Consider the following 25,848-nt stretch of genomic DNA (forward strand, 5'->3'; position numbering starts at 1 on the left):
ACATGGCCTGTGATTTAGGGCAAAGAATCCATATATTGTCTGTAGTGGTTGCATAAAATGATTATGTTGTATCTGAAACACCTAGATGTTACAGGAAACAGTATTAGCAACTATAATGTTACAAGAAAAACCTTTTATTTAGGCAAACCGGTGAAGTAGTCTATTTTCTACTGGCTGTGGGTATGTGTTGCCCTGCCAAATCTGACATCTCTACATATAGGTCCTATAGGGCTGCCATCTTTCAAATGGCCAAAGTGGGACCTGCTCCATATAAATGTCAGACGTACCAGGTCAGAACATACCTACAGCCATGCATAGTCCAGAACTATATGTATTTGCAGAAATAAAAGCTTAGTCTAGTAGTAGTCCAGTTGCTTATGCTACTTCACATAACAAATAGAAGTGTCATATATACAATAACTGTTACATGCAACTATTAGAGAAACGTAGAATATAATCTATGGGTGTATGTCATATGTGACAACACAGACATGTGAGATAGATGGCCATCATAACCATTTGGCCAACACATGTTCACACATGGCCATGGAGGATGGCCAGAGACATGTAGCAACACACAGTAGATGTGATGTGTTTGTGTGTACACCCTGTTGTACATTGGCTACACATGGTCCAACTATAGCCTTTGTTGAATGGTTATATTGCAGATGTGGAACACTGGACATCCTACAGGCCTGTGCACAGCTTGTGGAGACGTAACTTCATTCGACCACATAATATGTGTTGAACATCATTACTGTGTCACAGCATGACAGTAGTCACCTGTACAGCATCCACATACATACACAGACAACCACATCAGGCCACATATACAGTACATTTCCCTTGCTGCTGTTGGACATCACTGTCAGCCATGCACCTCGTGTGTGTGGTACACAAATGTCATGTGGAACATGGTGTATTGACAAGTCTGCCATATGTGAACATGGTTGCCAGGCAGCTAAAATATATTTGCAGATGTACAGGGGTGTCATCCATATGGCCTTCGGTGACCTGTGTCACACATTCTACATCATGGTTTAGTGTGTATACACCTCAGAGACATGGGTCACAATCCGCAGAATATATGTATTGTGTATGCACACAGTCATGGCTATGCACTGTGTCTGTAATTCACACTGTATAGCAATATAGATGCCTCATAATACCCTGCAATGGTCGTGCACATCTGCTAAATGTGCATTTTATATGTAGGGTGAACAGACAACACTGCAATGTGACACCATTACCTCACTGTATATGTGACAGGACACCATTGTGTTAAACATGTATGCATGTCAATGCACACGTCAGCAGATTACATGTCATACTACATGTTAATGTCAAGGTCATATTCCACACATCAGCCATGTGTACTGTTAACCTGTGCTGGTCCACATGGTGTAACACAGGGATGCATGCTTACTACCATGATTGTGTGAAATGCATGGCTTCTGCTATGACACTTGCATGCTGTTGTGTGCAACCCAGGGATGTATGATAACTACCACTATTATTGTCTGAGCTGCATGCCGTCTGCTGTATCACATGCATGTTGCATGCCTTCTGTCAAATCACATGCATGGTGTGTGTCTGGTGTGTGTCTGTGTGTGTCTGTATTGTAATGTAGAGTCTTTGTCTGCCCTCACAGGTGATGTAGGTGCATTACCCTCCAGTGGTCCATCTGATGTTAGTGTCTCCACAGACTCTAGCAGTGATGATGAACATATGCTTGAGGCACAGGCAGGGTTGTCAGGGGCTGAATCTGTGCCATTGGTTGCCATTCCACCTATATCCCCCTCATCCCCGCACACAGATCTCATACCAACACATACTCCATCACCAGTGGCCATAGAGGAAGGAGAGTTGGTGTGTGTGATAGCTTGGAACAGGAAAGTGTGGTGGCTATGGAAGGTGTGTATTCACACCATGGTGTCAGGCAAATTACTGGAGATGGGCCACACAGGCATGTGTCCAGTGCTGCTCGTAGGAGGACCTCTGGCCAACATGCCCCTGCAGGACAGAGCGCAGCAACTGTTGTCACCACACGCATGTTTTAGGCTGAAATGGTGGCATACGCACGTGCTGAACAGCAGAACAGAGAAGGGCAGAGGCTTCAGAGGGCTGCTATCCATTCTTTAAACAACAACATCCAGGCAATGGCAAATGCTCAATGGCAGATCACTGAGGTTTTGGACAGACGATTGGGTGACATGGTTGGAATCCTTGACCATGGCATGACAATCCACGAGCGTGAGCTGTCTGTGCTGGAACATCTGGTAGGAGTGAGGCATAGGGCACATGGACGTAGGCTAGCTATGTCACCTGGTGCAGGTCTATGTGAATGAGCTATCTCACATGCCTGCTCCCATAGTGGCGGTAGCAGCAGCAGTGCAGCTGGTGCTGCGCTGTCCACACCAGGGCACAGCAGGTCACGTGCACATGGCCATGGACAGTCCCAACAGGGACACGGTTCCAGTGGACATGTGTCATCGGACAGTACCCAATCTGCACCTCTGCCTGGTAGTGCCCGTGCAACCCCTGGCAGACACAGGTCACGTGGCCGTGGCTGGACACTGTGAGCTGTAAAACCTAGTCTGTACAGTCTGGAGCTGTCAATAATACCCCTGAGTAGGCCAGACACATGGCAGAACTGTGTGCACACATACACGCACACACCAGAAACATCTGTAGGGCACCACAACACATACATGCATAACAACCACACATGGCCAATTAGATCACAGGCCCTAACCCATACACATGATGTCAGCCACTGGTGCAGCCTAGGCCCCTGGCAAACATTATCACCCTGTGCATATGATGATGCCTGTGCCACATCCCTGTCATCCACACCATCGGTGCAGGGACATGCTCATATGGTCTGATGCAGAGGGTGAACAGAACAGGGATATAAGTGTAGATTACAATTGTTGTGTACTGTTGAAACGCAGCAGACATGCCATGTAGTACAAGTTTAGAATGCATTGTTTTCTGTTCACAGTATGTGTCTTGGTAACAACAGTAACAGCATGTCGGTCATGATGTCCTGCTTCCCTCCTTCAGGTCTCATTGCATGTGCCGTTGAGTGTCAATGTTTGCAGTTAGTTTCCCATGTGTAAATGTGGACTACTCACAGGTATGTATGGTAATACCAGCATGCTATTCGTAGCTTCAACCTCACTGTTAGAAAGGCTGACATTCCAAAGATGTCCACGCATCTACTGTCCCAGGAGCATGGGAGCTGTGTACTAAGCTATAGTGGCTAGAGACGTGACATCCATACCAGGTGACATCACAGGTACAGTTACATGGGGCAGGGAGTTTACATAGCAGTCTAGCTGATGACAAGGGTAGAGGCCAGTTGATAGCTTGAGGGCTCACTGTGTAGCAGTAATACACATTCACATTACAGGATGAGAACATACAACTACACACACACACACACACACACACACAGGTATTTGCACACATGTATTCAGACACACAGTAACACCCCCACACTCACGGGGTCAATGACACTGTAACACACACACACTTGATAGTGTTGAGGTGAGGACCCCTGCCTATGTGGTGATCACCATTACAGTACTGTGCACCTACATGACGCAACACAGAGAATACACATGTAAAGGAAGTCAGTAATGCCTAAGATCGACGACATCAATAGGGTAGTAGATTGCATCACCTGGAGGGGTTAGGGGTCCTGTCTGTTCACTATGGTAACATACATCCTCACTCCATGGACCAGACAGCCATACATACATACATGCACACACTGTGGAGTCCACAATTGAATGCACCTATGTCGTGCACATACAGATAGCTCACATGTGTGTGATACACACCCCACCCCTGCCTATGTCTTGCTTTCTACAATGCAGTATGTACAGATCTTTACAACAGTGTACAGGAGAGTGAGTAACAATTGGGATGTATTTCCCACCATACGTGGCATATATGGACACACATGCAAACATACATGACAGTACTGTGAATCAAACACCTGCTATCTTATGATACGTATGACAGACATGCAGCAGTATTGCCCACATTACAATGTGTACCAATGCTACCTTTGGCAATTGTGCTGATATATGCACACTGGAGGTCTTAAGTGTTACAGGTGTCAAGTGATATACAGTCAGTGACACCATGACCGTTGTGTAGGTTGTATGTGTTCCCCTTCAATTAACAGAAACATAGCTTAGTGTTTGCACATGTTATTGTAGGACTGCTTGTGACACACCTGTGAGCTGTCCTCAGCAAACATCCATCTGCAAATTTGGCCCACCACTTAGTTATGTCCAGACATCCATCCATACCTGATGTACATCTTACCGTACTGTCAGTATATCACCATATACAGTTGGCAGTGATGGGGCTGCATTGCAACTGCATGTTGTAGTAAGACACACGTCACCTGCAAACATCAGCTACTGCACATGCATGGTAGCTGAATGCACACCACTACATGTACATGTGTGTAGGTCCTACATTCCTGTCATTTAGCCATGTTTGTAGGCATTGCAATTGGTGGACATGTGTGATGACATACATGACACATGGACTGTTGTATGATATGATAGTTGTCATGGGTAACCAGTACAGAGGGAATGTTAACTCAGTCAACATTGATATCACACCTCATGTACTGTTAGCATTCAACAGCCATGGACCTACCTTCCATGTGCATGTGCGTAATTGCTGTAGCCACCTGTCTGCACAAAGGACAGCAACAGCTATGCTATATACATATGTGTTGTGTGTGTGTGTGTGTGTGTGTGTGTGTGTGTGTGTGTGTGTGTGTGTGAGTGTGTGTGTGTAATGTACATATCCATGGCAGGTATATCATATCCAAACATGAGGGTGTTTACTGGTGTACAGCAACAGTCATATGTTACTGCTGTATATGACCCAGGGCCCCTATTATGTGTACAGCCGACCTGGTTAAGAACAGTGGTATCATTGCATTGCATAACACATGATGCAACTGTGTCAGCGCATGGGTAGTCTGCACAGTTGATGTAGAGCTTGGTACAGTCCACTGGTCATGGACCACATGGTATTGTACTATTATATGTTCTACCACATGTATGGATGTGTGCTGCTGGTCCAAGGACATGGTGATGTCTGAGTGCTACATCCTAGAATGTGGATTCTGACACTGTGATCTGCACCTGACACATATGTGATGCCTTTTGAGGGTGTACTGGTCAGTACATGTGAGTGGCCTTCATGTATGTGGGGACACCACCACCTGGAGCGGTCTGTACCTGTGTTATGGCCCACATGTCTGTATCTGATGTATATGGTGGTAGTGCTATTGTGCACAACTGAGCCTTCAGCCAGGTGTTCCTCACTGTACAGATGTCAGTATTCCCCATTGTTGGATCTACATTGGGCAGCTGTGATTATGAACACTACACATCTAACACTGTTTAGCATACACATACAATGCAGTTGTCCTCTAGGTGTCATGGTGTTAACCTGGTCTCAGGACATTCGACTATGAATGGCCCTATATGGGCGAAGTAACCACTCCTGGCAGGACATCACCAAGGGTGGTAGTAGTGTGCCAGGTTTAAATTGGTACATCTAAGGTGACGGACAGCAGCAGACGTTGTGTAGAAGACCGATGTCAGATATATGTAGTGCAGCATTCCTGCTAACAATGACAACTATTGACACCGGAGTCCATTAGAATGTGTTGTTCATGTCTAACTGTAATAGCATGGCCACTGTGCTCTTCTATGTTTAGAATCAGAGTGCATACAAAACAGCCCTGTGCTACTGTGTGAGCATGCCCAGTATAACGTTGTGTAGATGGACATATAGTGCATTCCAAACAGCCCTATGCTACTAAGTGTGTGAGCATACGCAGTGACACCTCGTGTCGGTTATGTGCCTCTATGTGTATGGGCATGTCCATTGTAACCCTGTATAGCAATAGTAGTCGTCTAGTCAACAGATGGCCATACCCCACTTCAGGATGGATTCCTACATCAAACACGCAGGTTCACAGGTATGTTCATCGTAACTGCCAGCATCCATGTCGATGTCCACATTCCTAGAAGGTCATATTGACAGTCTTGAAAGGTGCAGTGTCTGTGGCGCAGCTCGTATCTATGTAGTATTATAATAGTGGTCCGTAGATAGACAGTTGTCCTGATCCCACCACTGGTGTGTGTTTGTCTCTGTCTGCCTGGGGACAGAAATATGCTTTTAGACTGCACACACTCCATACAGTCCCTATCGCCGTCTTTGCCAGTGCTGATGATGTCACCCACCTAGAAATGCACCTCTGGGAGTGCTGTGTCTCAGTAATCTCAGTTGCATGTTCTGTAACTGCGTAATGCTGTAGTGTGATAAGGTAGTTAGGTCAGTGTTCTAATCCCAGCCATGCCAACTGTGTGTGTGTCTCCTTCTGTCTGCGGAAAGAATAATGCTTTTAGACTGCTCACACTCCATACAATCCCTATCGCTGACTTTGCCATTGCTGATGATGTCACCCACCTAGAAGTATACCTTTGGGAGTGTTGTGTCCCAGTAATCTTGGTAGCACATTCTGTAACTGCTTAATGCTGTAGTGTGATAGAATAGACAGGTTAGTGCCCTATTCCAAGACATGACAGGTGTGTGTGTTTCACAGTCATATCGTATGTGTTGGTGTCTGTGAGTGGCTAGCTACTGGATGTGTTGGTTTCCTATATAGTGGACATAAATGTCACAAACAGCCAAGAGACTGGGTTGGCAAGACATACACATGCATTCGGCAATAGGTCTGGTGAGTAATGTCAGTAGCCCTAATCTTACCCTTAATACAGTCTGAACCCGTGTGATGCACAGAAACACACTTGCCTTGATATTAACACCAGTACATAATGCAGGAGGCGCATGTCGTTTCCTTTTCATTCTTGTCTAATGCTTTGGTGTCATGTGTTCCGTTGTTGAGATATATATTCTATATCTACGTATGTGTGTGTATATGTATATGTGTATATATATATATATATATATATATATATATATATATATATATATATATATATATATATATATGGACATTAGCACACATACATTTACATGATGGAATACATGTCCTATACTGTTGAATGCCTGTGCTGGATGATCTGTACATGATAACCTCAGATGTATGTATATCTGCCATGGCTTAGTGGTAAAGCACATCGTCTGTGGTGTGCAGGGCCCTGGTTTTGAGCCATGCAGAGGCTGGTTGTTTTGTTCCTGGGAAGAACAAGGGACATTGAATACGGTGATAGTAAGGTGCTTTTAACCAGTTGTGTGTGGGTCTGCCGACAGTAAGCAGTGGTTATATTTGGGGAGGCTCAGTATGGGTCATGTAACTATGCATTAGAAGACAATACTATGCAAACAAGGTGGAAAATAGTGAATCCCGTTTATCACCAGGGTGTGATGCAGGTCCCAAGAGTGTATGTGTATAGGTAGCCGGGTGCAGGACTCACATATAGGTGAAAGCATGGGAGAGGTGGGTCAGGCATACTGTACGTAGATTGGAGCCCTGTGTCTTGGGATTGCTCCTGGCTTAGCACGCCTAAGCTAGGGGTGTATCCATACCTGCCTAGTGCAGTTGGGAGGGACAACAGCAGTAGGAGAGTAGTCAAGGTGAACAAGCTGGGCAAACAGGTGATAGTTATCACAATCAGCAGATTACAGGCCCAGCAGACCAGCCCAGCCCAGAACACTACGATAAAGTGAGCAAGCACCATCCCCTCGGGTTTTTCCACACTCTACACCACCGGTGTATACATGCAGGGAAATTTTACCAAACAATCCAATGAAATGAGAAAAGCTGCAGCAGGCAACATAGACCAACATGTGCAGGAGGCTGAGGGTGGTGAGGATGTGAATGCTGCCAATCAACCCTCAGTGAGGAGACAGAGAAGACTGTACAGACCCAGGGTAACCTGCCAGGGGCTACATGAGCTGGAGATAGTGGAGCACTATGGGGTGGACAGAGACCTCCTACAGCAGATTGTTGAGCTGTGCCGGCCACACCTGACACATCGAACAGGGTGAGGAGAACCCATCCCAGTGGATATCAAGGTATGTGTAGACCTAGGTATACTAGCCACAGGTACCTCCCAAAGCACAACTGGGGATATCATGGGGATCTCACAGGCATCTGCATCCAGGGTATTCCACCAGTTCCTGGATGCCATGTCACCACATGCCAGTGAGCACATACATTTCCTCAACACATGTGAGGTGCTGACCAGCAATATGCATCTCTTCCACCAAATGGCAGACTACCCTGGGGTAGTGGGTGCTATAGCCTGCATGCAGGTATGCATCAAAGCACCACCCGGTGAGCAGGGTAGGGCCTACATTAACTGCAGGGGCATCCCCTCCATCAACTGCCAGGTCATATGCGATGCCCAGGGCATTATACTGAATGTGTGTGCTGGCTGCCCTGGAAGCTATGACAATTCCGATATATGGCATCTGACACAGCTGTAACACAGTTTGCCAATATGGACATCCCCTATGGTCACCTAGTGGGGGATGCTGGGTACCAACTGGAGCAGTGGCTGATAACACCCATCAGAAATGCACACACACCTGAACAACTACACCATAATGAGGCACACGCACAGGCCAGACATATAATAGAGTGTGTGTTTGGGATGCTCAGGTCACAATTCCGGTGTCTGGACACATCCGGTGGAGCCTTGCATTATTCACCAACTACATGCACCCAAATTGTTATGGTATGTGCTATGCTACACAATATGATCCTGCAGAAACAGCTGCAGCAGGGACAGCATGGGGCAGGGCCACACAGCTCCCCACCAATGCCAAGCCTGTACAGGCACAGAGTGACTCGGAGGAGGAACAACCTAAGCCGGACCCAGTAGGCGGAAGGAGGCATGCCCAGTATGACCTGGCCTTGGCAAAGAGGCAACGCATAGCATATGCACTGACACAGTAGGTATCCAAGGAATGTCACCCTCTCTGACTAGCACAGACAGTAAAAGGGATGTCAAACATGACACTACCTGTGCTCAGCCATGTATAGGAAGTGCACTATGTGTATCCGACATAGGCAGCCCTCCAGCACCATCCTCAGGTCTGGCACACCCTCAAGGTAAGTCAATCAACCTACCAATTGGCAGTTGTATTAGAATGTGTTGTTACCTGTAGCTATGGTATGGATGTGAGTATGTAAGGGAATTTGGAGGCCGAATGTTAAGGCAGCAGACAGTAGATGTCCATAGTGGCACCATGACATCTGTAGCACATACCGAGGTCACCATAGTAACCAGTAGTACACAGGGTGTCATAACCCACTGCGTGTAATGTGTCCATACAGCCCACACAAGTCTCAACCAGTGGACAGGTATAGACCAACACAGACAAATGTTGTACTATGGCCTCTGAATATGCCCAATGGATGACCCCCCACAGACGCACACAGACAGACTACAGCAGGCCAGGCAAATGGATGTAGGTTGTGAAGGCTAGGACGTCTGAAACTAATATGTTGGTAATTAAAGCTAAGATCTGGAGTACACTAGTATGCCTCTAGCCAGCACAATAGGTAGGTCTACACACTAAAATGGAGTACCTGACATACCAGTACAGTAGTAGCAAAAGTGTACAAGTGTCAGGTGTGGCCCCCTTCCAACATACACATATAGCAACAGTCATGTGTGCCCCCCACGCTGTGCAGAAATGTAGCAACAGTCAATGCCACATGACCAATGGATACCCTGCAGACACAGCATGCCACCGGTCAGTGTACAACGCAGACGTCCGCACCATAGTACTGACTACCAGGACATGTAACACATGTGATACAGTTGGCCATAACGGGGCATGCTCAAACACATGAAGGTATGAAGGCAACGTCAGTCGACAACATGTGGAATGGTCATACTGGGCATGCTCACACATGTAAACACAAGACTGTCAGGTCTGCAAACACCAGTGGTCCAGACATATCTGCTGGTACATTGCTAAACTGTTGGATGACTGTGCTGTATGGTATGTGTGTGGTGCTGTCTATTGTCTGTATATTTGCCATTGTGTATTGATAAATCACATTAGCTGTGTGCGTAGGGTGTTGCTACCAAAGGACGGTTATTTGTTTGCGGCCAGAACAAGCCCATTGGATACGGAGTGAGTAAGGCACATTGAAGCAGTTGGGAGCAGTTGTACATGAGTTTGTGCGGTGTTAAGCACTGCTGACCTCTGGTTGCAGCTTCTTACACTTGGTTAGACTCCACATCTCTTTACCAGTGCAATACTCGCATACTGGTAGCCAAACATGCTTACACCCACTTGCTCCCTTACTTGCACATGCACCGACACTGGTGCTTGCTTGTGTCACTCACGCTAGATGGGCGCGATCCCTTGTGATGCCTATTACATCGGACTACATGACTACAGTATCAGGTAAGGCTGACCATTGGGCGACGGCATGGTGTTTGACTGTACGGAATCGGTGGCCTGTCCAGTGAGTTAATCATATTATATGTGTGTTCCTCATACAATCTGCTCCCATCTGGCTGATACATGGGAACCGATACTCTGCAATGCAGACAAGTAAATGTGTTTTGGGACACACATCCGTCTGCCGGGTCATGCTACTGCATACCTATTGTAGGTTTGCCACCTTTTAAATTGGCTGAGGTGAGCCTTTAGGATTAACACCTGTCCCACTTTGTGTGGGACAGTCACTCCTTAGGCATATGTGTCATGTGAAAATAATCACGACATAGCCACAGGGTTATGCAGACAAAGGATTGTATGTTTGGTATGTGGGGTATGTTTTATGGGATAGTGAGACAATGTTGCAGCCGGCCCACTATATGTCATGGACATGTCAGATGGCACATCACAATGTGTGCACTCATAGCAGGGGCATAATCCACAATGGTGAATCCTGTGGGCTGCCCAAACTCCAGCTCACTGTGTAGTACTGTTTGTGTACCCCACATGTGTAGTTTTGATGTGTAGTACATGTTCCTAGATTGAACAACACCTCCACCGTTGTATGCACAGCTGTCCACACATCTAGCAATGACAGTTTCTGAGGTTTCATGTAGTTTGTAAGTATTGCACATGGGTAGCCATTGTAATGGATTGCAGATGGAACCTGTATATTGTGACCAGACCATACATTATGTGTACATGTGTTAAATGGCCACATGGCGAATAGATTTATGCATTAACATGCCTGATACATATAACTGCCTCACCTGCAATGGCCTGCTGTCTTAGCGGAATGCCAGAGGTACCTATATAGGGATGACACAGCAGTATGATCATTATCCACGCCTGTATGACAGCTACAGGGTGCAATGTGCATGTTAACAGATTTGTCATTCGACAATAGGATATACTATGGAGTATGCACATGTGTGCATACACAGAGTAGCATACTATAGTATGCGGCATGTGTGTATACATGCCTTGCATATGATGTTACATTACATATTGTACAGTGACACATGCAACTATATGGGATATAATAGCTATATGTGCAGTAGTGACTTACCAGGCAACTGCAGGCTCGGTGGTTGAGAGACACCCACCTCCACGATGTCAGCTAAGGCTTGTGGATGCTGTTCTACTGGTGTCCCCAGGTTGGCCAGTAGCTCCTCGGTACGTGTGAGTGGGGGCTGGGTTGATGGCCCACCACCTGATGCACCTTGTTCCCTGGTGATTGCATTTGCACGCTGTTTCACCCATCTGATTAGGTCCGTGCAGTGTCTGCACACCTGCTGGTATGTGCGGTTATGGCCACCCACATCATTAACCCTCCTGCGAAGTTCCTGCCACAGGTCATTCCGCTGCTGTGCATCCTGTGGCACATGGATAATCAGGACATCATAGTTGTCTTGGAGGTAAGGTATAAGGTCCTCATCCTCCAAGCATGTATATGCTGGTGGCCTTGCTCGCGGCATACCTGGAAGACATAATGATGGAGACAGGTCACAGTATCTCAGAGATGCACAGAGATACAGCTGCAAATGCATGTGTATCACATTTATTACATATAAATAGTTGTCTTTTCAAATCTTCATGACACTGACACCACTGACATGTTTGTGTCACACACATGTGACACCCAATGGGGATTGGATATTATCACCATATATGTGTGTTACCTGATTACATTGCTCATACTCCATGTGGATGCTGTCTTGATGTGGGCATGTCTGTTTGCCTGTACTGGTGTTCTTACCTAGCAGCACATGCCTGGATGTGTCCACATTAATGCTGTCGACCTTGATGCTGTGTATATGTCACATATAAACACATACACTGCCTTAACGGACATGACCTGTAACACTGCAGACATGCACATGGAAGGCTTTACATGCATGTGTTTTGCCATATACATCTACACAGCACTGTACAGCAGTTCAACATCCTGCCACATATTGCCTATGTTGCACATGTAATACACATGGGACACTGGCTAGCCTGATGGTATTTGCAGGGTGGTTATCAAATATAGCATGTACGGCCAAGGTCATCTAGTAGTCTGTATGCCCTGGGCCATGTATGAGCCTAGAATGTAAGGTTACCTAGCTGTAGCCGACAGCCGTGTTTCCAGCCTCAGGTGAAGCAGTGCCACAAAACTGATAAACACAGTTAATGATACATCTACCATGGGGTCATCACACCATGTCTGACAGAGGTGAAATGTGCAACTTTGCTGGAGAGGGTCGCATAGTATGGCAGGAGTATGTAATGTGTATGGCAAAAGGATCTGTCCAGCATGTGGTGATCCTTGTACTAGGAAGGTGGATGTCCATGACGTATGTATTTGAGATCAGGATATGTACGTGTATAATGTCCAACATCACAGTGTTGGACATGGCTTTATGCAGGGTAGAAATCATGCTACATAGTAGAGATGAGGATTGTGAAGGCTGGTGTCGGCCATCCAAACATGGCCAATACCCCTTAAAGGTGGTATGTAATCCGATATAGGTCACTTTAGTGATGAGTATGGCTGAACAATGATCTCTATATTCATGGATGGCACCCTGTCATGACTACCTAATAGGCTTGGTGATGTCACTAGCTCAGGGAGGTAAACTGCACAGCAGCATCCCTTACACATAGTGTCCATTATGTTGACCGCTGCCTAGGTGGTAGTTCATGGGCACAGGGTTACTAACCTAGCGGTGACAATGCAATATGCAGCTGTCAGATTGTGCACATATTCACACACCTCACCCACAAAGTCCCTTCTGTATGTTGTCCACAACACTGAGTCAGCTATTGCTCCTAGGTCATAGCCATTCACATACTTACATAGGCAGATGTCTTTCCATTTGTCTGTGTGGTATGGGCTACAATGAGGGGGAGTACAACAAATTAACCCTGTTTTACTGTAGCTGGCAATGGTGTGATATGCACATATTAATCAGACACCTTCTGTAGTGTTGGTTCTGTCAACAGTCCTCTGGCAGAACACACCTGTGACATACGAATGTACATCTAGTATACTGAGTGTAGGTGGAACACAGTATGGGTGATGATGTCTTATGACCTGTCACAAGTATGATATGCAGTGTGAAATCATCTGTACTGTCATCTACATCTGTACTGCTAACAACATATACGTTGATTAAGGTTCATGGCCTATCAGACCAGACTCAGCAGGGTAATAGTGCAGTGCCTCCCATTATGAGTGGTGTCTCCACTTTGTGGGTTGTGATAACTGTTGGTGTGCACCATTCAGTGTTTTCACAGACTGACATGAAGCTATGTTTTACATGATGTGTATGTGTAGAGCAAACTGTTTTGTCATATGTGTATTATACAACCAGGGATGTGGACAGGTCCCATGCAGCCTAAGTGCACCTTGTACCATCATAGTTATGGTTACAGTGGCTCTGTAGTGTACATGGATATATTATTGTGTACCTGTTGGGGGGGCAGTGTGTTTATGTTATCCAACACCCTATCTGTATTGCTTATTCATGCTCTGCACTTGTTCAGAACATGTAAGCACTACATGAGCTACTAATTACTATAGCACTCAATCCTCCTCATCACCTACAGGTAAACACTGTTTATAATTACATTTCCCGCTTGCTTAGAGTAAAACAGCTCTTGTACACACTTTCCTCACTTATCTAGTGGGAAATAGTTATATATTCAGGCATGTCCAAGTGTCAATTCCCAGTGTTCTCGCCTGTCTATATGATGAATATGGGCATCATGAGGCAATATAGAAATTGTCTGGTGTACACAGTCAATACTCCCCTCCTAACATCCAGCACTACAACCTGTGGGAGATGCAAATATCTAGCCATGCTGGAGGTAAAGCTCTCTCCAACCCAGACTGAACCTGACAATTATGTGGGGAAGTTAAACATTTGCACCACACCACACTCATCACATAGTCTCACTAGATCTCCACCACCACAGGCCACACATAGTAAGACAACAACATTTGCGGAGCCTCACAATACTACTCTGTCTAGGCAACAGAGAACTCCAAAGCAGAAATGCAGGCAGACCCCATCCCCCAACACAACACGGATTACTTATAGCCCACAGACTTAGTGTACCCATCAACCACAGCCAATATATATATATATATATATATATATATATATATATATATATATCTATAGAGAGAGACAGAGAATACACCTTTCATTGGGTACATGGCGGTGTATACTATTTCCCGAAGTCTGCCCTTTTGTGTTTTAACCTGTCACAATACACACCTGCCGTTGGTACATCTCAGGTCGCTTAGTGGTAGGTTATTGTGAAGATTGCGTACATGGTTGCATATTCTACTCCTGGCAGTTGTTGTTTTACCTGTCAGAGCAGGCACTATTAGTACAAGGGTAAATAACGCACATTTCAGCGGATCTGGGCAGCTTTGCCCATGATCTGCACGATGTACAACAAAGGTTAGACGTGTTGCGCATATCTGTGTAGTCACGTTTAAACGCCACTTACCAGTGCAAAAACCTGCTAACATGTGCTTAAACGTGCTTTAATGACCTGCATCCAACATCCATTATTCGGGACATCAGAATTACATAACAACCCTTGCAGGTCATGGAACCGGGACAATGAATGACACAGTCAGTGACTTTACCACTGTGGCATCTGGGATATGTACAAGTGTTATGGTGTTTAGTATGTAGAGTGTACTATGGCTGTTCCTCAATACTGCAAACAAATGTGTAACTCAGTTGGTGTACATATGGATGATACCTGTTAATGATATGACCAAGTGAGGCTTAATGGATATGCTCCAGCTATGGGAATCCATGTCACAGTGAGCCACAGACTGTAATGAGCTACACCTTGCCACAACCATAACTGGAGAATGCTGGGGTGGCAGATACCTGTCATGGGTACTCTCCATGCTATGGAACTACATCCCTGATTACATTATATGGAGCCCCTCATTAACACACCAGGGATTCCTTGCAGAGGGGGTGGGGAACACTGGTTACACCCCAGGGATCCCGCAATTGGCTCTGCTCCACAGAGGGACAGTTAGTTTATCAATGGGGTGGCGACAGCAGATACATTTTGGCTAGGCTTATGAATGACCTCTGACAGTTAGACATGTACCTACCGATGTACCTAGGAACCTATACATACAGTATCAACACATGTTGTTAGCTTAATTTACTGTTCAGGTATTGACCTACCCTGTGCCAATAGCAGTTGTGTGTGCAATAGTTGAGGGCTGCTTATGTAGGATGCACACAGTAGACCACCTATACATGACAATTTACAGGTGGTCGTGTGTATGCCATCCATGTTTAATGTGTGTGGAGGTGGAGAAGTGTGTCAGTCCATAGGGGCCTACACTGTCAGTGTATGTGCTATATGTTCCCTCTTTGCCAAGGCATGGGCATACTGGGGCATGCCTCCGTCTGCCTACTGGAGATGGCACAGGGTGTTCATGGACTAAATCCCTCTGTGCCTGTGGTGCCCTTGGCAATTGCGGTGGGCTGTGAAGGCCTTCACCATTATGTTCCTGCTGCAGCTGTTTCCGCAGGATCATATTATGTAGCATGGCACATACTGTGAAGATGTGGGCACACGTGCCTGGAGAGTACTGCAAGGCTCCACCAGATATGTCCAAGCAATGGAACTGTGATTTCAGCATCCCAAACACATGCTCTATGATAATTCTGGTTTGTGCGTGTGCCTCATTATGGTGTTCTTGCATGGGTGTGTGTGCATTTCTGATGGTAGTCATCATCCACAGCTCCCAGTGCATAGCCAGCATCCCCCACAAGGTGGCCATATGGGATGTCCCCCCTGACAAATACCTGGTACAGCTGTGAAGCATGCCAGATGTGGGAGTCGTGGTAGCTTCCAGGGCTGCCAGCACATACACATCCATGATAATGCCCTGGGCATTGCACATGATCTGGCAGTTGATGGAGTGTTATCCCTTGCAGTTTATGTAGCGCCTACCATGCTCACCGGGTGGTGACTTGATGTGTATGTACGTGGTCTATTGCACCCAGTACCTCCGGGTATTCTGCCACACGGTGGAAGAGGAGCATATTGCTGGCCAACTCCTCCTGCATTCGGGGGAAGTATATATGCTCATTGGCATGTGGTAACATGGCATCCAGGAACTGGTGGAGTACCCTGGATGCTGATACCTGTGAGATCCCCATGATATCTCCAGTTGGCCTTTGAAAGGTACCTGTGGCTAGTATTCTCAAGCTTACACATACCTTCATGTCCACTGGGATGGGTTCCCATCTGTTGTTTCTGGCTCTGAGGCTTGGCCGGCACAGCTCAACAATTTGCTGCATGATGTCCCTGTTCACCTTGTAATGCTCTACTATCTCCAGATCATCTAGCCCCTGGTAGGTTATCCTTGGTCTGAACACTCTTCTCCTCCTCCGGTGCCTGAGGTGGTTGTCAGTATCATCTTCCACACCACCTTCAGTCTCCAACACATGCTGATGAATCAAAGCTATGGCAGCTCCCAACATGTACATTTTAAAAGTTCCCCATCTGTTTACACCGATGGTGCAGTGTTTGGGAATATACAAGTGTGTGTGAGGTGCCTTCGCACTTTATACTATTGTGCTTTGGAAGCTGATGATGTCATAGGGTGTGTATGTACAATCCGAGCTGCAGGGTATCTTACTTATGGGTTTTACCGCAGGTACTGCTATTGTGGGGCCTTTGGTGTTGAATTACACTTGGTTGCTGTGGATCATCTCTTGCCCTTGCCTTCATTTTACAAACTGATTCCCCTCCCATTGTCAGGCATGCATCCAGTAGCCTGCTTTCTTGTTTTGTACTTTCCCAACCCATGATTGTGTTGTGAAATGTGTTCTGTAGCTGATCTACTGCAAGTTTGCTCTGTTCTGCTGTGACAGTTCTCTTTTCTTTGCAATCCAGCACCTCCCCTTTCCTGTTCTGCAGGTTGCTGCTAGCAGCCTTGTTAGCTACCATCAATGGCCCACTATGAGTTAATAGGTGTTAATTACTCAGTTGTACTCCAATTACCCTGCTGCGGCATTTCCTTACTGTCATCCTGTAACCTGTTTCAGCTGTGGTGCTTGCCGCGAGCAGTCATTTACCGGGTTTCTACTGTGTTGTCATCCACATACACAAGCACTTTCGGTAACCTTGTGTGCTCTCAGCTAAGCAAAGCTATGGCTACATCCACACCCCTATCCTGCGGCTCTGCTTAGCAATGGGCAACCCGGATTAGCAATGCTCCAATGTGCTTACAGCTACAGTGGCACACCCCTCTCCTGATGTCATCTATACCTCCAGGCCACTCCTCGGTGTTATACTGCTATGCCGTGTGGTACAGCCTTACACCGGCAAGGCGTTTGAGATTCAGTATTACTTGCCTCATTTGCATGGCACTGACTACTAATTACTAGTTACCGCGCCGAACACTGTCACAGACCCTTAGCAACCCTTGCGCCTTGGTTGTGGTGTAGTATGCATACCATTGACTATTATGGTGAAATCCTGATTTGTGTTACATTGCAGTTTTAAGACATGTATATATATTTTCCTTGTGTTCCCATTTGCACACCCATGCACTGCGGTTGTACTTTGCATTAGTGTGGCCATGACATTAAATGTTATTTTTTATGTGTTGTGCGTGTTTTTTTATGCCATTGGCTGTATATTTAGCCACTGGCATATGTTAACTTTGTAATACGTAGGTTTGGTCCACTTTCATGGCTCCGATGTTCTGTTTGAAAAAAATGTAAACCATTTTGTTTTGGTTTACATTTCTGTATGCTTATGCAACACCTGCACCACTTCATAAATCGCTATGTACCTTAATTTGCATGCTGCACTACTGCGCATGGGGTGATTAGCATACATGCACTGAGAGCTGCGCAGCTCTGGCGTACGCTGGTAGTGCACGTGGAATCGGCTCGTACCTGAATCACTTGGCGACCATATTTGGCATTAGAACGCCTACGTTACGCCTGCGCCTGGCGCAAGCTTCATGAATCCCCTGGAGTGTTTCCACGAAAACCTGTGTATTACTGTTTTAAGTTGTAGGTGCCTGGCAGTTGTCAGAATGGTAATGCACAGAGCATTGCTGCTAATGCTTGCAGTTTTATGTTATAACATGCATACTTCTTTCCCCAGTTCTGTGAGAATTTAAGCAATGCCATTACATCAATGAAATGCCTAGTTGAAAAGTGTCCTAAAATCTCCTCACCCCCCACCTTTTTAAATAACGTATTCCATTTTGAGTTAAACACTGATCTGTTTTTGTGAATGTCAAATTATAATGAACAGAAATGTCACACTTGAATCACGGTAAGTCAAGGATGAGAGTGTCGTACACACCCCCTAAAGATAGGCTACGTGACAGTACAAGTGATTTTGAAGAGGGGCTGTCATGAGAGCTAGATGAGTATTAGGTATGATGTCACAACCTACATTATACAGGTGAGCTGATAGTGCTATGGGAGCATGATAGAGACGTCAAATGAGAGATTCTGCTAGGTGTAGATGAATGTTGATGTGGCTGCATATAATCCATTATGCTTGTTCTACCCAACTAATTACAGTACATTCTTTAGAAGCATTTGCGCTACCATGGGTTCTGCCGCCACATGTGCAGACAGTAACCTGTCCTGTTCCACTTCCAAGACTGACTCCCGCTTGAATCTAGTAAGTCCTAAGTAGTGCATGAATGGAGGTGGCCACTGATGCATGTTGTGCCACCATGCTATGCAACAGCATGATCATGGCATTATCCCTACCTTATCCCATTGCCAAGTAGTGCTGGAAATACTCATGCATATCCTGGAGATCTCTGACCATTTCTAGCTGACTCACTGGGGCAGTAATCTGAGCCCTAACAATGTCACACCACATTTACTGCTGGGAAGCCTATGCTTTGCATGTTTTCTTGGATAGCCACAACACATTCCTGCACCTGGTTCCCTTTTGTAAATGTGTCTCTGTGATTACTGCTACCTCTGAATCTCTGCCATTATCTATAAGATATTCATCTTGGAAATACTGGCATAGAGTTGCTTGGGCTCTCCCTCTGCAATGGTGTGAGTCTAATGTCAGCATGTGCTTGACTTTCACTTCCTGCAGAGTTACTAACATGTTTCGGGGGTGTGAGATCCTGTTATTAAACTTAGGGACTGTCTGCAGCTTTCTGCAGGCTGTCATATAAACAAAAGTATGTTATCATCATCATCATCATCATCATCATCAACTTCAACAGACATTCTGCTGCTGATATCCTCCAAATTTATCAGAATAGTGTAACTGTTTGCTTCTGCTGCTGACTCTGTAAGAATTATTTGAAAACATTACTAATAAAGAGGTAGCATACACTATTGTATGCTTATTAAGGAGGTGTGCGGTCAGTTACCATGGACACTCCTTCACTGTCATCCTGTGCAGATGCTGATGGTTCACCTATTAATAGTAATTGTCAAGTGTATAATGTAATCATTCCTTGTCAGCATATAAGTCCCTCTCTCTCTCTCTCTCTCTCTATATATATATATATATATGCAAACATATGTGTGTGTATATATATATATATATATATATATATATATATATATATATATATATATATATATATATATATTGTTTTTAAACCAACCTTCCAAAGCGTGGCTGCTGCAGATACTGGTAATAGCCAGTGACCACAACACCTCTGATTGCTCCTGTGCCATCATTATTAGAATCATAGTCATCCCCACAAATGGAGAGGAGGTATTCCTCATCTGGTGTTAATAGGGTAATTATTGGAGGCCCTCACATTGCTGCCAATTGTATTCTGCCACACCTAGATTTTAGCACAACCTACCTTATGATTTTCCCTCTTCATTCGCTATGTTAATGTGCAATTTCTTCCACCTACCATTTTAATATCCAGGACAAACTGATTCCAGGCTTTTGACCTCTCAGCTTGTTTGGGCCCCAATTTACAAATCAGACAAAACAGACACTTCCTGTATGCTCTAAGGGCTGCCACGAGAATACACTTTTCCTCATGGCTAAAGTTGTCCTTTCTCTGCCTTGATCACTTATTTTGCATCATTGCTACAAATGAAAAAAGTACACAATCATACACAAACTTTGCTGGAACCTTCCTGTGTCCTGACAGAGTGCTCTTCAAACTATCTGGAGATATACAGAGCTGAGTATATTTTTCTGGCACTTCAGAATTGTGTACTGGTAATTGTTGTTTGACTAATTTTATATCATTGCTGGCTGACTTCAGAGTTGTGCACTGTTATTTTTGCTTCAATGGATAGTTTTTCAGATCCCTGCTGAAGGTGTTGGTTTTCCCATACCCACTCTCCCTATTCCTGTGTTGTTTAAATTTGGAGGCTTTGGCAGTTGCCTGCTGCCACTGTAGATTTGATCTGGGACACTCCCCCCAGCCTCATCTCTTTACCTCATTCTACCTAATAGACTCCTTCTGCACTTGCTTTTAGTAATTTTTAATTTAATTGCATATTTTAAACTGTTTGGTCTAACATTGCTACATACTCAAGTGTGGTAGCTTGTACTGCATTTGAATTGATTTTACTGCTGTTACAGCTACTTATATATATATATTTATATATATATATATATATATATACACACACACACACCTTTCCTGTAACTAGTGTAGTCCAGATTCAGATTTGCTGTATCCAGCACTGTATGTAAGCTTCTCAGCCCCCCCCCCCAAGCTTTCTGTGTTGGATGGAAGCCTTCTAGCTTATCAGTGGGAGTGGTAAGCACTAGGTAACCTAAATACCACATAAGGAGTGGTTCTGGCCCAGAAATTATAGTTATTGGCCATTTGGGCAGTTTTTCCATCTCTCTCAACTTTCTGGTTTAAAAGCCCGCATTTGCACTTGTTTCCTCCCTTTCCTGTAACTAGTTTAGTCCAGATAAAGATTCTTAGTTTTAGCACTTGAATTTGCTTATTCATGATCAGCACTTGTTCAGAACATGTAAGCACTAAATAACCTACTAATTACTACAGCACTCAACCTTCCTCATTACTTAAGAGGAAAACAGTTTTGGTACTTACTTTGCTCGCTTGCTTAGAGAAAAACAGCTCTTGTACTCACTTTCCCTCACTTATCTAGAGGAAAATAGTTTTTTATTCAGGCATGTCCAAGGGTCAGCTCCCAGTGTTCTCTCCTGTCTATCTGATAAATCTGGGCATCTTGGGGCAATGTAGAAATTGCCTCATGTACACAGACAACCCTCTCCTCCTACCACCCGACACTACAACCTGTGAGAGATGCACTTATCTAGCCAAACTGGAGGTAAAGCTCTCCCAAATTAGGAATGAACTTGACAGTCAAGAGGAGAAGGTAAACACTTGCACCACACCACACTCATCACATAGTCTCACTAAGTCTATACCACCTAAATCCACACATAGAACCACAAAAACATTCACAGAGGCTCTCAATAATAATCTGCTCAAGCAACAGAGACCTCAAATGCAGATATGCAAGCAATCTCCACCCCCCAAAACAACCCAAATGACACAGAGCCCGCAGACTCAGTGTGCCACTCAACCACAGTCAATAAGGCAAAACAATGTACCCAACACACTAGTCATAGGTGACTCTATAGTCAGGCACACTGATGTCCCACTCACCAGGCTCAACAAGGAAAATGTTACTGTCAGCTGCCTGTCAGGTGTCAGGATCCGCCACATAACCCACGCACTCAGGTCACTTCACAACAAGTACAAATATGACTCTGTCAATGTCCATGTTGGTGTGAATGACCTGAGACATACCTCCCTGGACTACATGAAACGAGACATGGAAGAGATCTCCGATCTTCTAGCCCAGGCAGGTATGACCCTAGCCCTGAGTAGCATTCTACCATCACCCAGAATGATGCCGCAGTACAAGGACAAAATGATTGACCTCAACAATTGGTTAAGCTTCTGGTGCCATTCTAAAGAGATCCAGTATCTGTCTGCCTGGGATGACATGGTCGACAGACCACGATGCTTTGCCACAGATGGCCTATACCTGTCACCCCTGTGATTCCAGATACTGGCTAAGGTTCTTGCCACCCCTATACTGCCTTTTTTAGGCAAGGTTCAAATGACAAATTCACCACCGTAATAGGAACAGGCAAGCAAAAACTGAGGGTGATGCTACTGAATGCTAGAAGTCTAAATCTCAAAATGCACTCACTCAAGGCACTCCTTAAAATAGAGAACATCGATATCTGTGCAGTGACTGAGACCTGTTTCAAGGCTCCAGAGAGCACCCCTGCACTACCAGGCTATAACTCATACCACACCTTTAGACCATGTAACCTGGACCGGAACACCAAAGGTGGAGGTGTGTCCATATTCATTAAGGATATCCACACCTCCAGGCTAGTTGCTCAGCATAATGCAGCCAAGGTTATCCAAGTGGAACTAACTCTGGGCAAGACTGCAATCCAAAGTGTAGCTTGCTACAGATCACCCACCATGGCCCAGGATTCCCACTCCTCTATTCTTGATATACTGGAAAATATTAGGGTTCAACCAAACACCCTAATAATGGGCGATTTCAACTACCCCACCATTAACTACCAACTCCTTCACTAAACGCTTTCTGAAATTCATAAACTCCAGTGCTCTGGATCAACTTATCCACACCTCCACAAGGGGCAACAATATCCTAGATGTAGTCATTACCTAAAGTCAACGCCTCATTGGTCCGATCCGACCATAAGCTAATTACCCCAGATATCTGCATTCTGCCCCCACGCCACATTAAGGAAACCATGGTAAAAAATTTCTCCAAAGCCAACTTCATGCTTCATTACATCCGAGTGATGCCTCCAAGTGCATCTGCAGTTACCTCCTATTGCTTCTCTAGGCATCAAATGTTACTTGTTCATACTTGCATTAATAATTCCAAGATCATGCTACATACAAAGTGTCAGAATATTTTATCTCAAAGCATACATTATGGCAAACACAACTGAATTAATATCTGACCTCTGTCAATGAGTATATGTTAGAATTGTAAGGTGATAACTTAATTTTTAAAGGCTCAGGCCACACCCACTAGGAGTTAAAGGTACACACTCAAAAGAGTTGTACTGGAGGGAATGAGTTAAGACAGAAGTGGTGAACTTCATGACACCCATGCAGATGGACAATACAGTTACAACTACTGAATCCTACACAATTCCACTTTATAAGCACTTACATGAGTGCATGGATCGTGCTATCCCAAACAGAACCAAGACGCTATCCTCCAAAAAAGGAATCCAATCTGGTGGTCCCCTGCCATAAACAAACTGTACAACAGAAGGAAGAAACTGTTGCAAAAAAGAGTAAAATCCCATGAGTGGAGAAGCTCCCTGGTCAGCCTCAGTAAGAAGCTGCGATCCCTGATAAAATTCTCCAAAGCTAGTTACGAAAACAAAATTGCCACTGATTCTAAAGACAACCATAAAGCATTCTATAGCTATGTCAAGAATCTCAATGGCAACATTCAGATCTACTCTGAGTTACAGCACAATGGCACTAAATATACAGACCCAACTGATATTGCCAACATCCTGGCAGACAGGTTCAGTGCTAACTTTACCCCCCTCTCATCCCCTAAAGAGCCCATCACTATACCGGAAGAATGCAATGTTCCTGTAATCATGGCTGCACAGGTAAAAACCACACTCTCCAAAGCCAAGAACACAGCATCTATGGGACCAGACAACATCCAAGGCTGCATTCTACACGAACTATAGAACGAACTGGCACCCCACCTATGTACCATGTTTAATCATAGCCTCACCTCAGGCTTTGTGCCTGCTGAATGGCACACAGTGACAATTATCCCACTCCGCAAGGGGGGAGCCACCGTGGACCCCAGGAACTACCACCCCATTAGCCTGACGAGCCTGGTCTGCAAGGCCATGGAACGTATCATCATGGAGCTCATAAACAAAGACATTGGTAATCTCCAAACTCTGGACCCCACCCAGTTTGGGTTTGTAAAAGGCAGATCATGTCTCCTAAACCTGATTGACTTCTTTGAAGCAGTCACCAAAGCCGTAGACAAGGGTAAGGTGGTTCACACAGCCTATCTAGATCGTACCAAGGCTGTCAACACCACCCCCCGCTCTGGAATTATAGATAAACTCACTAAACTAGATATAAATCCCTATGTCACAAGATGGGTTGCCAACTGGCTCACTGACAGAACCCACACTGTGAAAGTAGCAGACTCCAAATCCGACTTCAGACCAGTGACAAGTGGAGTACCACAGGGTTCAGTCCTGGGTCCTCTCCTGTTTAGTACCTACTTCTCTGATGTACAGGCTAACACAGAAGGTCTTTGGCTAACGAAGTTCGCAGATGCCGGAGAGATAGATTCTTGTCCCAGAGACTTCCCATACTCTGGAATAAACTACCTATATATATCAAACAAAACTCCTCATTAGCACTCTTCAAGAAAAATCTTGATGATTGGATGGGAAATAGGAAATTCACCCTGGGGATCACCTCTGTGGCTCTGCTCGACAGTGGCATAGGAAAATCATTTTCTTGGGTGGCAAAAACCAGTGTACCTTTTTGGCTGGACTTGTATAGGCCCCAGGGCCAATAGCCTAGTACCTACCTATGAACCTATGATGTAATCATCATTTAGACAGCACAGCAATGACCATGTCTGGTTCCATCCTCCATTAAACAAAGTTAACAGAAATCTCATCATTATATTCACATGGAAAATCGCTCTGTGCTGTACTTAATGTCTGCAGTATCATAAAAACATTCAGAACAATATAGCAATCACTATTTAACAGATTCAGTCCTTCCCTAGTCCAAACTTTTTCATGTATTCATAATACTGTCATTTCTCATTCTTCAGTGACACTCATAAATCTTCAAGTAGGGAAACGTGTGTCAGCCAACGCCACATCCTTGTCTCTTCAGTACTTCACAAATAAACCACATATGCATGCACAGTCATTAAGTGAAATAAAGTAAATTATATTCCTGGTAATCACTAATCATTTCCCACTGTCACTGTAATTATTTTCCATTTAAAATTGACAGCTTCACACTATTCATTAAAGACATGAAAATATGCTCTACAGTAAAATAATTTTTTCTTCAAGCTAACTCACTAATTTTACATCATTTTCAATATTTTTTTTCTTTTTTTTTTTGAAGCCTGCAGTTTCCCCGAGTCGTTTACCACCAAACTCTATCTGTTGATGTTAAATTCAGGTCCATTTACATATTGTGTATGCAGATTGGGTCCTTTTATGCTTGGCAATATGAATGTCAGTAATAACTTAGATGTCTAAGGTCAATTATACACTTAAGTTGTTCTGGGCTGC

This window comes from Protopterus annectens, chromosome 2.part2 (assembly GCF_019279795.1).
Source record: "Protopterus annectens isolate FY-2018-M chromosome 2.part2, PAN1.0, whole genome shotgun sequence".
Classification (NCBI taxonomy): Eukaryota; Metazoa; Chordata; order Ceratodontiformes; family Protopteridae; genus Protopterus; species Protopterus annectens.